Here is a 13,853-nt window from a genome sequence, read left to right on the forward strand (position 1 = left end):
AGAAAACAATACTAAAATCAGTGTTGGATACAGAGAGGCTAACCCTTTCAAGAAGGATTAATTTCTTATTAGTACGCATTGCTGTAAAATTGTTTATTATGTTGTGAACATTACCATATCATTTGACTGGCTTATCAGAAAGAACTCAGAAATGAGTAACTATCCATTTCATTTAGTCCCTATGTCAAATCCAGGAGCTCACAAATACAGAAGATTTCGTCCCAAAAAGACATGAGTGAGCCTCAAATCACCATGTTGAGGCACTGATATATTAAAAATACATGTACTTTGAAAGAATGCAACACAAATTGTGATGTATGGATCTTCAGTCCATTAGGCAGGGAAGTAAGGAACTGAATCCTCCTCTTAGCAGCCAATAAATTCTAAATGCAGTACATCAGCCTTTTTGGTAACAGCAGTAAATGGGCAGACAGCCTACACACAATTAGTTGTCAGTTCTTAGTGATAACTAAAGTTCTTTTACTGAGTTATTTCTCTACTGAGAAATACTGATTTGTTGTTACAAGACCTATTGTTAGCTTCTGCCTCTTACTTGACACTATCCCAGGAAACTTGGTCTGAATCCAAAGCACACTTTCTGATGAAGTCTCAGACAGATTTCTGATGGACTTACGTAAGGTTTGAATGAGGTCTTATATTTTAACTTCAGACAAATGCTATGGAAATTGCTGCTTTTTATGATATCTATTGAGAGTTGAAATTTGCTGTAATATAATCTAGGATGATAATATGTTTGAGGAAGATATTGTTTTAGGGAGAAATTTCAGAAGAAAAAGAGCAGAATAAAGAAATGTGACAGAGATGATTATGGCAGAGGAAAATTTGCATTAATACAAAGTTCTTTATTTTTACTCTTTTGCTATTATATTTTAACCATAGAATGTTATGGTAAACCTACCATATTTTGAGTAAATCTTTTTAATAGATCCTGTATATTGCATTCCAGATAATGAGCAGAGTGTATGATTGACATTTGTATCATTTTGCCATTTTGTTAAATGAAAAAAAGATTTTTCTAATTAAACACTGTATTGCAATATTACATTAAAAAAAAAAAAAAGAAAAAGAGAAAGAGAAAAAGCAGATTCAGACTGAATTTTTCAGACAACTCAGGACTCTAACACAGGTGCATGTAACCAGAAAGTACCTGGTTACCGTTAATCAACTGATCCATGGTAATTTTGTGTGCCTCCTTTTTCTCTTGATAACAGTGAAGTGACAAGATATATGAGATGAATCTGACCTTACAGTAGAGGTTATTTATGTATTACTGTGGATGAGCTAACATACTATGGCATGTTATTCCACAGTAGTTTGTTATTACATTTAAACAGTTCAGAGTTGGGTTGTTTAACTACAGAAAATTATTTTGGAACTCAATTTATTATATATATATATATATTTGACATATTTTGCTATTGGATATTTCTTGTTTAGCAAATATATTCTAATGCTGCAATTTTTTTTTAATACGATATTATTTGAAGAGCAGCACATGTATAATTTATTAGTTCCTGTTTCCTGGGATGCTACAGTCATATTCAACCTTATTTATTATTTTTTACATTTGCTGCTTTGTGCTTAATTGTACAAACACTCCCACATTAGATATCAGGCAGTGCTTCCAACTGTTTATCAAGAAAACTGAATTTAATCTTTCACCTGCATAGTAAATTTATATGTGGAAATTAACTAGAACTCTAACGTAATACAATCATTATCACAAAAGATAATGAAAAATCACGAATAGTGGTCCTGCTTGATTTTGTAATGTTTGGAAGAAATCAGTACACAAGCTGACATGTGGAAAAAGCAATGTGAAAGCAATGCTCAGATCTTGATAACATCTGCCCAGCTCTAACAGACTAGATTAACCTGTTCTGGGCAGGAAGAGCAAAGAAGCAATAAACAAATCTTTCTGTGTAACTGCTGCTAACTTCACACCATCGTAACAGATTTGGGGTGGGAGACCAGAGGCTGATAGAAAACCTATTTGCAGGAGATATGGAGGGAACTGAGGAGGATGGGTTGGGATTATGCAACTATCGAGGACATTGATGGTTTATGTCAGTAGGACTGTGAGGTATGCATGTGTTGCAGATGAGACATGGCTCTCCACCACTTCAGCCATCAGTAATTCAGTAATTCAGTCATCAGTAATTCAGCCATTCAGTAATTAAAAACAAACAAACAAACAAACAAAAAAAAGATATTACATATCACTAAGTGACATGGTTCTCTTGTGCTCACCCCACCCCATTAAATAAAAAAAAAAAAAAAAGAAAAGGGAAAAATTCCTAATTTCTGGATCAGGACTGCCAGAAAATATAAATGTGAATAGGAATTTTATGTGAATGTGAATTTTAACTTCTTATTTTACACTGTGTTTTGGTTGGGATAAAGTTCATTTTCTTCATGGTAGACCATATAATTCTAAATTTTGGATTTGTAATGAAAACAGTGCTGATAACACACCAATATTTTAGTTGTTGCTGAGCAGGACTATTCTGCCTGTCATGCTGCCCTGACATTGAGGAGGCTGGGGTTGCATCAGAAGTTGGGAGGGGACACAGCCAGGACAGCTGACCCAAACTGGCCAAAGGGATGTCCCCTACCATATGGCATCATGCTCAGCAATAAAACTGGGTAAGTTGGCAGGGGGGGCTGCCATTGCTCAGGGACTGGCTGGGCATCAATCAGCTCATGTTGAGCATTGTGCATCACTTTTTTATCATTTGCGTTTTTGTTGTTGTTGTTGTTTTTTGGTGCACTCCCTTCCTTCCTTCCTTCCTTCCTTCCTTCCTTCCTTCCTTCCTTCCTTCCTTCCTTCCTTCCTTCCTGCCTTCCTGCCTTCCTGCCTTCCTGCCTTCCTGCCTTCCTGCCTTCCTGCCTTCCTGCCTTCCTGCCTTCCTGCCTTCCTGCCTTCCTGCCTTCCTTCCTGCCTTCCTTCCTGCCTTCCTGCCTGCCTTCCTGCCTGCCTTCCTGCCTTCCTGCCTTCCTGCCTTCCTGCCTTCCTGCCTTCCTGCCTTCCTGCCTTCCTGCCTTCCTGCCTTCCTGCCTTCCTGCCTTCCTGCCTTCCTGCCTTCCTGCCTGCCTTCCTTCCTGCCTTCCTTCCTGCCTTCCTTCCTGCCTTCCTTCCTGCCTTCCTGCCTTCCTGCCTGCCTGCCTTCCTGCCTGCCTGCCTTCCTGCCTGCCTGCCTTCCTGCCTGCCTTCCTGCCTGCCTTCCTGCCTGCCTTCCTTCCTGCCTTCCTTCCTGCCTTCCTTCCTTCCTGCCTTCCTTCCTTCCTGCCTTCCTTCCTGCCTTCCTGCCTTCCTGCCTTCCTGCCTTCCTGCCTTCCTGCCTTCCTGCCTTCCTGCCTTCCTGCCTGCCTTCCTGCCTTCCTGCCTTCCTGCCTTCCTGCCTTCCTTCCTGCCTTCCTGCCTGCCTTCCTGCCTTCCTGCCTTCCTGCCTGCCTTCCTGCCTTCCTGCCTGCCTTCCTGCCTTCCTTCCTGCCTTCCTTCCTGCCTTCCTGCCTGCCTTCCTGCCTTCCTGCCTTCCTGCCTTCCTTCCTTCCTGCCTTCCTTCCTTCCTGCCTTCCTTCCTTCCTGCCTTCCTTCCTGCCTTCCTTCCTGCCTTCCTTCCTGCCTGCCTTCCTGCCTGCCTTCCTGCCTGCCTTCCTGCCTGCCTTCCTGCCTGCCTTCCTGCCTTCCTGCCTTCCTGCCTTCCTGCCTTCCTGCCTTCCTGCCTTCCTGCCTTCCTGCCTTCCTGCCTTCCTGCCTTCCTTCCTGCCTTCCTTCCTGCCTTCCTTCCTGCCTGCCTTCCTGCCTGCCTTCCTGCCTGCCTTCCTGCCTGCCTTCCTGCCTTCCTTCCTGCCTTCCTGCCTTCCTGCCTTCCTGCCTTCCTGCCTTCCTGCCTTCCTGCCTGCCTGCCTGCCTGCCTGCCTGCCTGCCTGCCTGCCTTCCTGCCTTCCTGCCTGCCTGCCTGCCTGCCTTCCTGCCTTCCTGCCTTCCTGCCTTCCTGCCTTCCTGCCTTCCTGCCTTCCTGCCTTCCTGCCTTCCTGCCTGCCTTCCTGCCTTCCTGCCTTCCTGCCTGCCTGCCTGCCTTCCTGCCTGCCTGCCTGCCTTCCTGCCTTCCTGCCTTCCTGCCTTCCTGCCTTCCTTCCTGCCTTCCTGCCTTCCTTCCTGCCTTCCTGCCTTCCTGCCTTCCTTCCTGCCTTCCTGCCTTCCTGCCTTCCTTCCTGCCTTCCTGCCTTCCTGCCTTCCTGCCTTCCTGCCTTCCTGCCTTCCTGCCTTCCTGCCTTCCTGCCTGCCTGCCTGCCTGCCTGCCTGCCTGCCTTCCTGCCTGCCTGCCTTCCTGCCTTCCTGCCTTCCTGCCTTCCTGCCTTCCTGCCTTCCTGCCTTCCTGCCTTCCTGCCTTCCTGCCTGCCTTCCTGCCTTCCTGCCTTCCTGCCTTCCTTCCTGCCTTCCTGCCTTCCTTCCTGCCTTCCTTCCTGCCTTCCTTCCTGCCTTCCTTCCTGCCTTCCTTCCTGCCTTCCTGCCTGCCTTCCTGCCTGCCTTCCTGCCTGCCTTCCTGCCTTCCTTCCTGCCTGCCTTCCTGCCTGCCTTCCTGCCTGCCTTCCTGCCTGCCTTCCTGCCTGCCTTCCTGCCTGCCTTCCTTCCTTCCTGCCTTCCTTCCTTCCTTCCTGCCTTCCTTCCTTCCTGCCTTCCTTCCTTCCTGCCTTCCTTCCTTCCTGCCTTCCTTCCTTCCTTCCTGCCTTCCTTCCTTCCTTCCTGCCTTCCTTCCTTCCTTCCTGCCTTCCTTCCTTCCTGCCTTCCTGCCTTCCTGCCTTCCTGCCTTCCTGCCTTCCTGCCTTCCTGCCTTCCTGCCTTCCTGCCTTCCTGCCTTCCTGCCTTCCTGCCTGCCTTCCTGCCTTCCTGCCTGCCTTCCTGCCTTCCTGCCTTCCTTCCTGCCTTCCTGCCTGCCTTCCTGCCTTCCTGCCTGCCTTCCTGCCTGCCTTCCTGCCTTCCTGCCTGCCTTCCTGCCTTCCTGCCTTCCTGCCTTCCTGCCTTCCTGCCTTCCTGCCTTCCTGCCTTCCTGCCTTCCTTCCGTTTCATGACTTTTGCCTTTCTGTTTCTCTTTCCTCCATCCAGCTGTGTGGGTGAAAGAAGAGAAAGACTTTGTGTGCTGCTTAGCTGCTTACTGGAGTTAAACTACAACATACATGATGAATGCTGCTTAAATTTTTCTTCACTCCAGAATCTCCAGAATTTGTTCAATTTAACATGATAAGCTGAAAAGGATAAAAATACAGTGTTTTATAATCCTTTGAAGTTGCCTGCTGTAATTTTTTATACTTTTATCTTTTCATGTTACTCTTTCACCACTGCAGCATAGAAACACCTAACAATCAATGGTGAGGGAATTTCTCCTAAATTAAATCCCACGTGTTAGATTATTTTCAAGCAGTTATTTTGTTGCAATTCATTTTTATGGGTTTTATGACTCCTTACACTATTTTAATGCTTCAACTCAAATGACAGACATTTTCTGCTTTGGGTATTTTATTTTGAGGACATTCATTTTTCAGAAAGTTTTCAGATCTTGATGTGAAGAAAATGTTTATGATTATCCATGGCCTTGGGCCCTGTGACTCAAATTTTCATGTCTACAGATGTTCTTGCAATCAGTTAAGCTCTAATAAGTAGATTTAAAATTTTTGTTTTCTCTTGGTCCCCATTTCAGTGATGATGTTGTTGGTCTTCTAGTGCAGATTCCTGTATTGTGCAAAGTACATGGAACTCCAGTGTGGATCTCCAGGTGCCTGTGTGCACTAGGCATGGCTGGCAGTGTCATGGTGGAAGGGGACATTGCTGGGAACAAGGCTGGTAACTCGTTCTGGGCGGAGAAACTCCATAACAGAGGAGGTGTGTTTCAGAGGGTCTGTGGCTCTGGGACAGGGTCACCCTGAAGGGACTGTGGCTGGGGGCAACCCATGCTACAACGTCAGAAAAGGAGTGAGAGGTGAAGAGTGGCTTGCAGAAGCTGTTATGACCCTGCCTTGATTGTCACATCCCTGAAGGAGCTAGAGGGACTGACCATAACCCTCAACAAAAGCAAAGGGATGCTGAGGCTAGGAAGAGGGGAGGAGAGGTGCTTGCCTAAAGTTGAACCAGGGAAGTGTTCATTTAATTGTTTGCTTTTGTGTTTTGTTGTTTTTCTTGTTGTTGTCTGTTTGTTTCCTTCAATATCCAAACGGATGATCAAAAGTTTTGTCGAATTGTCAGTAATTAAACAAAGTAAAATACCACAAGATAAGACTGTTTTTCCTGCAACACTCAGTACATCACATATGTCTCCTTGGGTTCTAGCATGTCCATATTCAGATGCCATTCAGTAAAACGGGGCTAATATAATCATCCCTTTATTCAGATGTTCCTAAAATAAATTCATTATTATTTTTTCTTTTTTTGCAAACACTTTCAAAAATATTTGCTAAATAAAATAATTTTGTTGCGCTGCTTGAAGCAAAAAAAGCAAAAAGGGGCAGAGAACAGGTAATAAGCAAAGCTGAGGCAGATAAAGTTGTTCTTGATTTTTCTTTTGTGATGGACGTATTGGTAAAGGAAGCTCAGAGACAGATGATCTTTTAGATGTATATGCTCTAGATCACTTTCTATGCTGAAAAAATCAAGGGAAGAAATTCAGGAAGCATATATGTTTAAAGAGAAGCCTTATATTTAGTTGAGCCTTATAATAAAAGAACCTTGTTTTCATCAGTGGTTTAAGTGAATTGCTTTACAAGTTGACAATATTTGTGATTTTTCTCCCATGAAAGAAAGCACTGGCTTCTTTCCTGTGGACTTTAATTCCATTATTAAAACTTCTGTTTATATTGTTAGTAATCCTGACACATTTTTGAGCATGCACGTGCACTCTGGTGCTTTACAAGTGGAGCTCTTAGCTAGCCCTCCAGCTACTTAAAATGGTTCTTACGTTTTAGTCAGTGGACAGAGTGAGTTAAACATGATAATTTCACTTCAGAACTGAGCCTGCAGGAATATATTCAATTCACAAGCTATACACAATCATTTTCTTGCTGATGTTCTGCTCTGTTAAGGGACCTGCAGTGATGTCAAATTTGATAGCGTTCCACTCTGCAAAGCATGGTCAGTGTGACTGGGATAAGAAAAGACAAGAGAAGCAGAACTACGAATGAGTGATGGAGTCAGAGAGAGTAGAAAGCTGTTTCAATACAGACAGGGTACCTCTTTCTGCAGTTGTGACACTGTGACTCAGAAGTGGGATGGAGTGGCACTGTGTCAGGGATTGCTTTATTTTGCTATTGTAAGGCCTTTTATTAATAAACAGCTTGGTGACTAACTGAAGCTAATGACATATATATTTTTTCATTTTTAACCTATAATGAAAAAGCATTTTTCTTTTAATGAATAGACATTTAGTGATAATTACCAAATTTTTACATAGAAAATAGACCATTATGTAACTGAAAGTATAATTCAAAATTTGTGGCAAGCTGATTTTCTATACACAGAGAAAATCAGTGCCATTTTACTAGAAATAGAAAAAAAATGGTAATTATCGTTAGAGCCTTTTACTACAATTCAAGTTGGGCAAAACAGCAAATGTTTGCTGTTTGCTGCCATATGAAAATGCATTGCCTGCAACTGTCTTTTTGCTGAATCTTATTATTTCTTCATTCTGCACTACTTACACAACATGCTTATGCGTGCGTGTACAGTCTTGAAATAACTACATCTTCTTTCTATGTTTTAGTCTAATAACATTTAAAGTAATATGTTCCTTTACATATTTAATCTATGTCCTGATATTTGATGTTACTAATTATTAATTTAATGTCAATGAGTTCGAGTGTCAATGTTCATGTGTAAGAATAGATGCACATTTTTATATTTTATTTTATTTTATTTTATTTTATTTTATTTTATTTTATTTTATTTTATTTTATTTTATTTTATTTTATTTTATTTTCCTCTGTGGCTTGACTAAGTATAAGAATCTCTTTGATTTATATAAGAGTGAATTGAGGAAGGAGAGCTTCTCTACATATATTCTGGAGGGACAATGTATAAGGACAAGGGTCTTGTAAGTCCTTTGTAACTGGATTGAGAAACGTCACAGGGGTTAACTGGTTACAGAAGAATCTAAGGAATACATTTTGCGTGCAGAAAAGAACAGAAAAGAGAAAGAATCCTTTGATATTTATTTAAAAAAAAATAAAAAAGATGAGGAAATGCTGTCATAATATCTCAGAAGAGAACTGAAAGATGAATGTATTTGCTTTTAGCAGTCTGACTGCTGAAATATATTCCTAAATATATACTGATCTTATGAGATCAAAATGTGAAAGTTTACAACTGGGCTGTGTTCTGGCACATACTATACAGCTTTGAGCGTGCTTTACACCTTTAAACATGTTAAATTTGCATTTCCATCTTGTTACTTATTATGACCTGAACCTGTTTACTTGGCAGGTAATTTTTATAGCATGAACAACTTCTTAACTAGAGGACATGTACAATTTCATAAATTCATACTTCAAGCACAGCCCAGGCAGTATGTGTGAATTTGACTAAGTAAGAAAAGAATCTCTGCTGCTCTTTGCTGTCATTTCAAGGAATTAATTCTGTGAGCTTTTGACTCTGTTTTTCATACTATGTTCTTATATGGCCTCGACTATGTACATGTATTATATGGAAGAATATGCTAATTTCCAATAGATACTCTGGAATGCTTGTGGGAAGTACCTTTTCCAGACACTCAGTGGATGTACATGCCAGGGTAATGAGATCAAATAATGAGCTATTCATCATCAGAGACCTTTGGGTCTGTACACATAATGGAAGTTTTGGAAGTGGGTAACCTTTTCATTCTTCACAGGGTTTTATCTCCTAAGTAAGGGGGGAAAAAAAAAATCTGTCTGTCTTGTTTTACATCTGTTGTCACACTACAAAAGGAATTTCTGCAACAGTGTTCGCAGGTAAGTTATTGATAAGGTTGCACTGGTAGTTTGGGAAAATTGATACACTAGTTTGTTTACATGTGTTTAACCACTGGATTGATTTTCCCATGAATCACACAACTAGAGGATATTTCTGCACAGAAATTGAGCTGTAAAGGTTTTTTAGGTCTTGATACTGGCATGTGGACTACAACAGAGATTTCTTTTGTAATGGTAAAATATTCTCAGAGCTCAAACTCCTGGATTCAAGTTTGATGCATATTAAAGATTTTGCATAGGTTTAGAAGGCGTAGTGAGGTATTCATGAAGTTCAGGAGTGTACTAACGTAGCTACATATCCACACATACATAAAATTAAAGATGATAAATCAATTTAAATGCTGTTCTTCTTAGATTCTGTGGGAAAAAAAAAAAAGGAAAAAAAAAGTGGAGATGACATTGTCTTGCTTTCAGGTAGATTAATTTTCCTCCTAGTAGCTTGTATGGTGCTTTGTTTTGGATTTAGGATGAGAGTAATGTTGATATCATGCTGATGTTTTAGTTGTTGCAGAACAGTGCTTACACTAAGCGAAGGACTTTTCAGCTTCTTGCTCTGTCTTGCCAGTGGGCAGGCTGGGGATGCAGCTGGAGCTGGGAGGGGACAGAGCCAGGACAACGGGAAGGGGCATAGCTGACTTAGAGACAGAGGACATTAAACAGTTGTCTACCGTGCCTGGTCTCTCAGAGGATCCTTCTCTTGTGGGGTTGCTGAGGGTCAAAGAACAGCAGGTGCCAATCGCTACCACAACTGTGCACCGGCGGCAATATCGCACCAACTGAGACTCCCTGATTCCCACCTGTAAGCTGATGGACTGGAGGTGCAAGGAGTGATCAGCAAGACTCACTCACCCTTTAAGAGTCCCACACAGCCAGTGTGAAAGCCTAATGGCAAGTGGAGACTAACAGTGGACTATCGTGGCCTGAACGAAGTCACGCCACCACTGAGTGCTGCCTTGCCAGACTCACAAGAACTTTCCATACGACCTGGAGTCAAAGGCAGCCAGTATTGTGGGAACACATCACAGGTGGAAGGCTGCTGTATGGAGTCCTATACAACAAGTTGCAGAAACTGATGAAGGAGGAGGTGAATTGAGGCAATTTGCAAAGTGAAAGCCATCCAGCTGGCTTTAGATATTGCTGAAAGAGAAAAGTGGCCAGTTCTCTATCTCTATACTGATTCATGGATGGTAGCAAATGCCTTGTGTGGGGTGGTGGCAGGAGTGGAAGCAGAGCAACTGGCAATGCCGAGGCAAACCCATCTGGGCTGCTGCATTGTGGCAAGATATTGCTGCCTGGGTAGAGAACCTGATTGTAAAAGTATGCCATGTAGATGATCACGTACCAAAGAATCGGGCCACTAAAGAACATCAAAACAACCAGCAGGTGGATCAGACTGCTAAGATTGAAGTGGCTCAGGTGGACCTGGACTGGCAACATAAGGTTGAATTATTTCACCCTGGGCTGAATTATTTCACCCATAACACCTCAGACCATCAAGGCAGAGATGCAACATACAGATGGGCTCGTGACCGAGGGGTGGGCCTGACCATAGACACTATTGCACAGGTTATTCATGATTGTGAAGCAATCAAGCAAGCCAAGTGGTGAAAGCCTCTTTGGTGTAGAGGACGATGGCTGAAATATAAGTATGGGGAGGCCTGGCAGATTGATTACATCACACTCCCTCAAACCCGCAACGGCAAGCGCCACGTACTTACAATGGTGGAAGCAACCACTGGATGGCTGGAAACATATCCTGTGCCCCATACCACTGCCTGGAACACTGTCTTGGGCCTTGAAAAGCAAGTCCTATGGCAACATGGCACCATAGCAACAGTCAGACAATGGGAATCATTTCTGAAACAACCTTATAGACACTTGGGCCAAAAAGCGTGGGATTGAGTGCGTATATCATATCCTCTATCATGCACCAGCCTCCAGGAAAGTTGAGTGATACAATGGATTGTTAAAGACTACACTGAAGGCAATGGGTGCTGGGACATTCAAACATTGGGATACACATTTGGCAAAGGCCACCTGGTTAATCAATACTCAGGGATCTGCCAACCAAGCTGGACCTACCCAATCAAACATGTTACATACTGTAGAAGGGGATAAAGTTCCTGTAGTGCACATAAGAAACATGCTGGGTAAAACAGTCTGGGCTACTCCTGTCTCAGGCAAAGGCAAACGCATTTGTGGGATTGCTTTTGCTCAGGGACCTGGATACACTTGGTGGGTAATGCAAAGGAATGGGGAGGTTCGATGTGCACCTCAAGTGGATTTAATACTGGACGAGAATAGCCTGTGAGTTGAATTGTATTATGTTAATTATTATATAATACTGTACGTCATCACTACCATGATTGCTATATGTCAATGTCCTATTAATGGTATCACAGTAACAACCATGCAGATAATGACAAATTAATTTTGATAGAATTGGACGAGCACAGTGGTGTGATGGAACGAGAATGGGCTTCAGCATGTGACGATCCAACATCACACACCATCTCTTCTGCCCTGAAAGACTGCTGTGGCAGATGGAGCCCAAAGTCAGTCATGGACTACACAAACTCAGTGGACATTTTATATACATATATTAAAAGTGGTGATTAATTGGAATGTATTAGAAAGTGTGTAACCTGAGCATGACATAAATGGTATGGAATAAGGGGTGGATATATTGTCCTGGTTCCAGCTAGGATAGAGTTAATTTTCCTCCTAGTAGCTGTTATGGTGCTGTGTTTTGGATTTAGGATGACAGTAATGTTTATATCATGCTAATGTTTTAATTGTTGCAGAGCAGTGCTTACACTAAGCGAAGGACTTTTCAGCTTCTCACTCTGTCCTGCCAGTGAGCGGGCTGGGGGTGCAGCACGAGCTGGGAGGGGACAGAGACAGGACAGCTGACCCAAACTGGCCAAGGGTGTATTCCATACCATCTGATGTCATGTTGAACAATTATTTGGGGTGGCGGGCCGGGGTGGGGGGACTGGTTGCTCGGGGATAGTCTGGGCATCAATCAGCGGGTAGTGAGCAATTGCCTTGTGCATCACTCATTTTGTACACATTATTAGTAGTAGTACTATTATTAATTATTATTATTATTATCATTATCATTATCATTATCATCTTTTTTTTTTTCTGTCCTAATAGACTGTCTTCATCTCAACCCACAGGCTTCATTTCTTCTGATTCTCTCCACCATCCCAGAGAGGGGACAGCTTTGTGGTGCTTAGCTGCCAGCATGGTTAAACCACAACAGACATTTATATTTTTAAGAGTCTTTATTAAAGAGTCTTTAAAGGTAATTTTACCAGCTTTATATAGATTTATAGTGACAATATATATTAAAGGAATGTCTCATCTAGAACATGACTTTCTAGTCTGCAGAGTGAGGTTTACATACTAACAATGACAATATCACAGATACTGGCCTGGGATTGAATACTATGCTCTCTTCTGTGGTGGTTGTGGGCAGGCAACTTACAATAAGACTTGGTAATTTGTATGTAGAATTGGGAGTCCTGAGTATCGTACCTAGTCTCTCTGCATCTAACAGGGACTAGAGGTTGACTGCCTCACTGTAAACATTGCAAAGGAGTATGTTTGAAAATGATTCTTTCTCTGAGGCTGCTGGGAAATATTTACACCTAGTCACTAGTTAGAAAGCTCCACTTTGGGTACATGCATTGATTTAGCTCCTGCAACCTTTCAAGGAAGGAGAAGGGTTTGTTTTTGTTGTTGTTGTTCCCTTAAAAATCAGGACTTATGGCAATACGGGTGTCTTGTTTGTCCATTAAGTCAGTGATTAGGTTTTTCTAGGAAGTATAAGGTCTGGACTAAATACTTCCTTTATATTGGAGGGTTCAACCTGCATGCTAACTGCACAAGGTAGTGTCTTGTCTTAGGCTTCTAAAGACAGCAGAGGTGAAGATTCAATGGAATGGAAAGGGAAGTTGTTCAGAAGAAGGAGTTTTTCTTGGTGGGTCCATGTGGTAAACTTCTCAAAGGCATTTCTATCACATGGATGGGTTTTATCCTCTCATCAGAAAGATCATGAGGCTTTCTGATCCGCAAAATTAAATGATTTGTTGTGTGATAATAACATTCAAGAGATGCCTCTTTATATTTGTCTGAAGTCCAAATCCATAACATTATTGTATTCCCCTCAGTGGTATGAAATACAGCACTTTTTCCAGTTTTAAGGAAAATATTTCCGTCCCCCTGCAGTTGGCTTCAAGTTGAAAAGGCAACTATGATGTTTGCAGTTTAAATCTGAAGAGCCACAAATTAATCAGCACTGGATACATGCACGTATTGCAAGCACAGCTGTCTATGTGCTAATAACCATCGACTGAAATACAAAGACATGAAACCTCATTATTGACTGACTGAAAATCTCTTTTCTTAAATTTCTTCTGGACACCAGTGAAGTGTTATATTGGTAAAATCAGTGAAACCACTTGCATCTAGGCCCTATGCACATTAAGTCCTACATAAACAGTGGTCTTCATAAAGTATTGAAACTGCTCATTCTGAACTCACTGGTAGTCACTTCAATACCTATTATAAATTCATCAGTTATGACATCTTGGATGTGAAACTTTCACTTTATTTTCTGTGCTTTAATTCTGATCCCAGAGACTGAAGATAATTTAGATTTCATACAGCTTTGACCTTTTGCTTAATTATAGATGCTTCGCTACTTCCTATTGCACATTAAGTATTCACACATCTCTGGTAGATGAGATGACTTACATAGCCTCAGAAGTGGTGATTACAGATTAATTTATATTGATAAAAATGTTGATTTTAAAGACTAGCAA

The sequence above is a fragment of the Anser brachyrhynchus genome (assembly GCF_964034855.1).
Source record: "Anser brachyrhynchus genome assembly, chromosome: 2".
NCBI lineage: Eukaryota > Metazoa > Chordata > Aves > Anseriformes > Anatidae > Anser > Anser brachyrhynchus.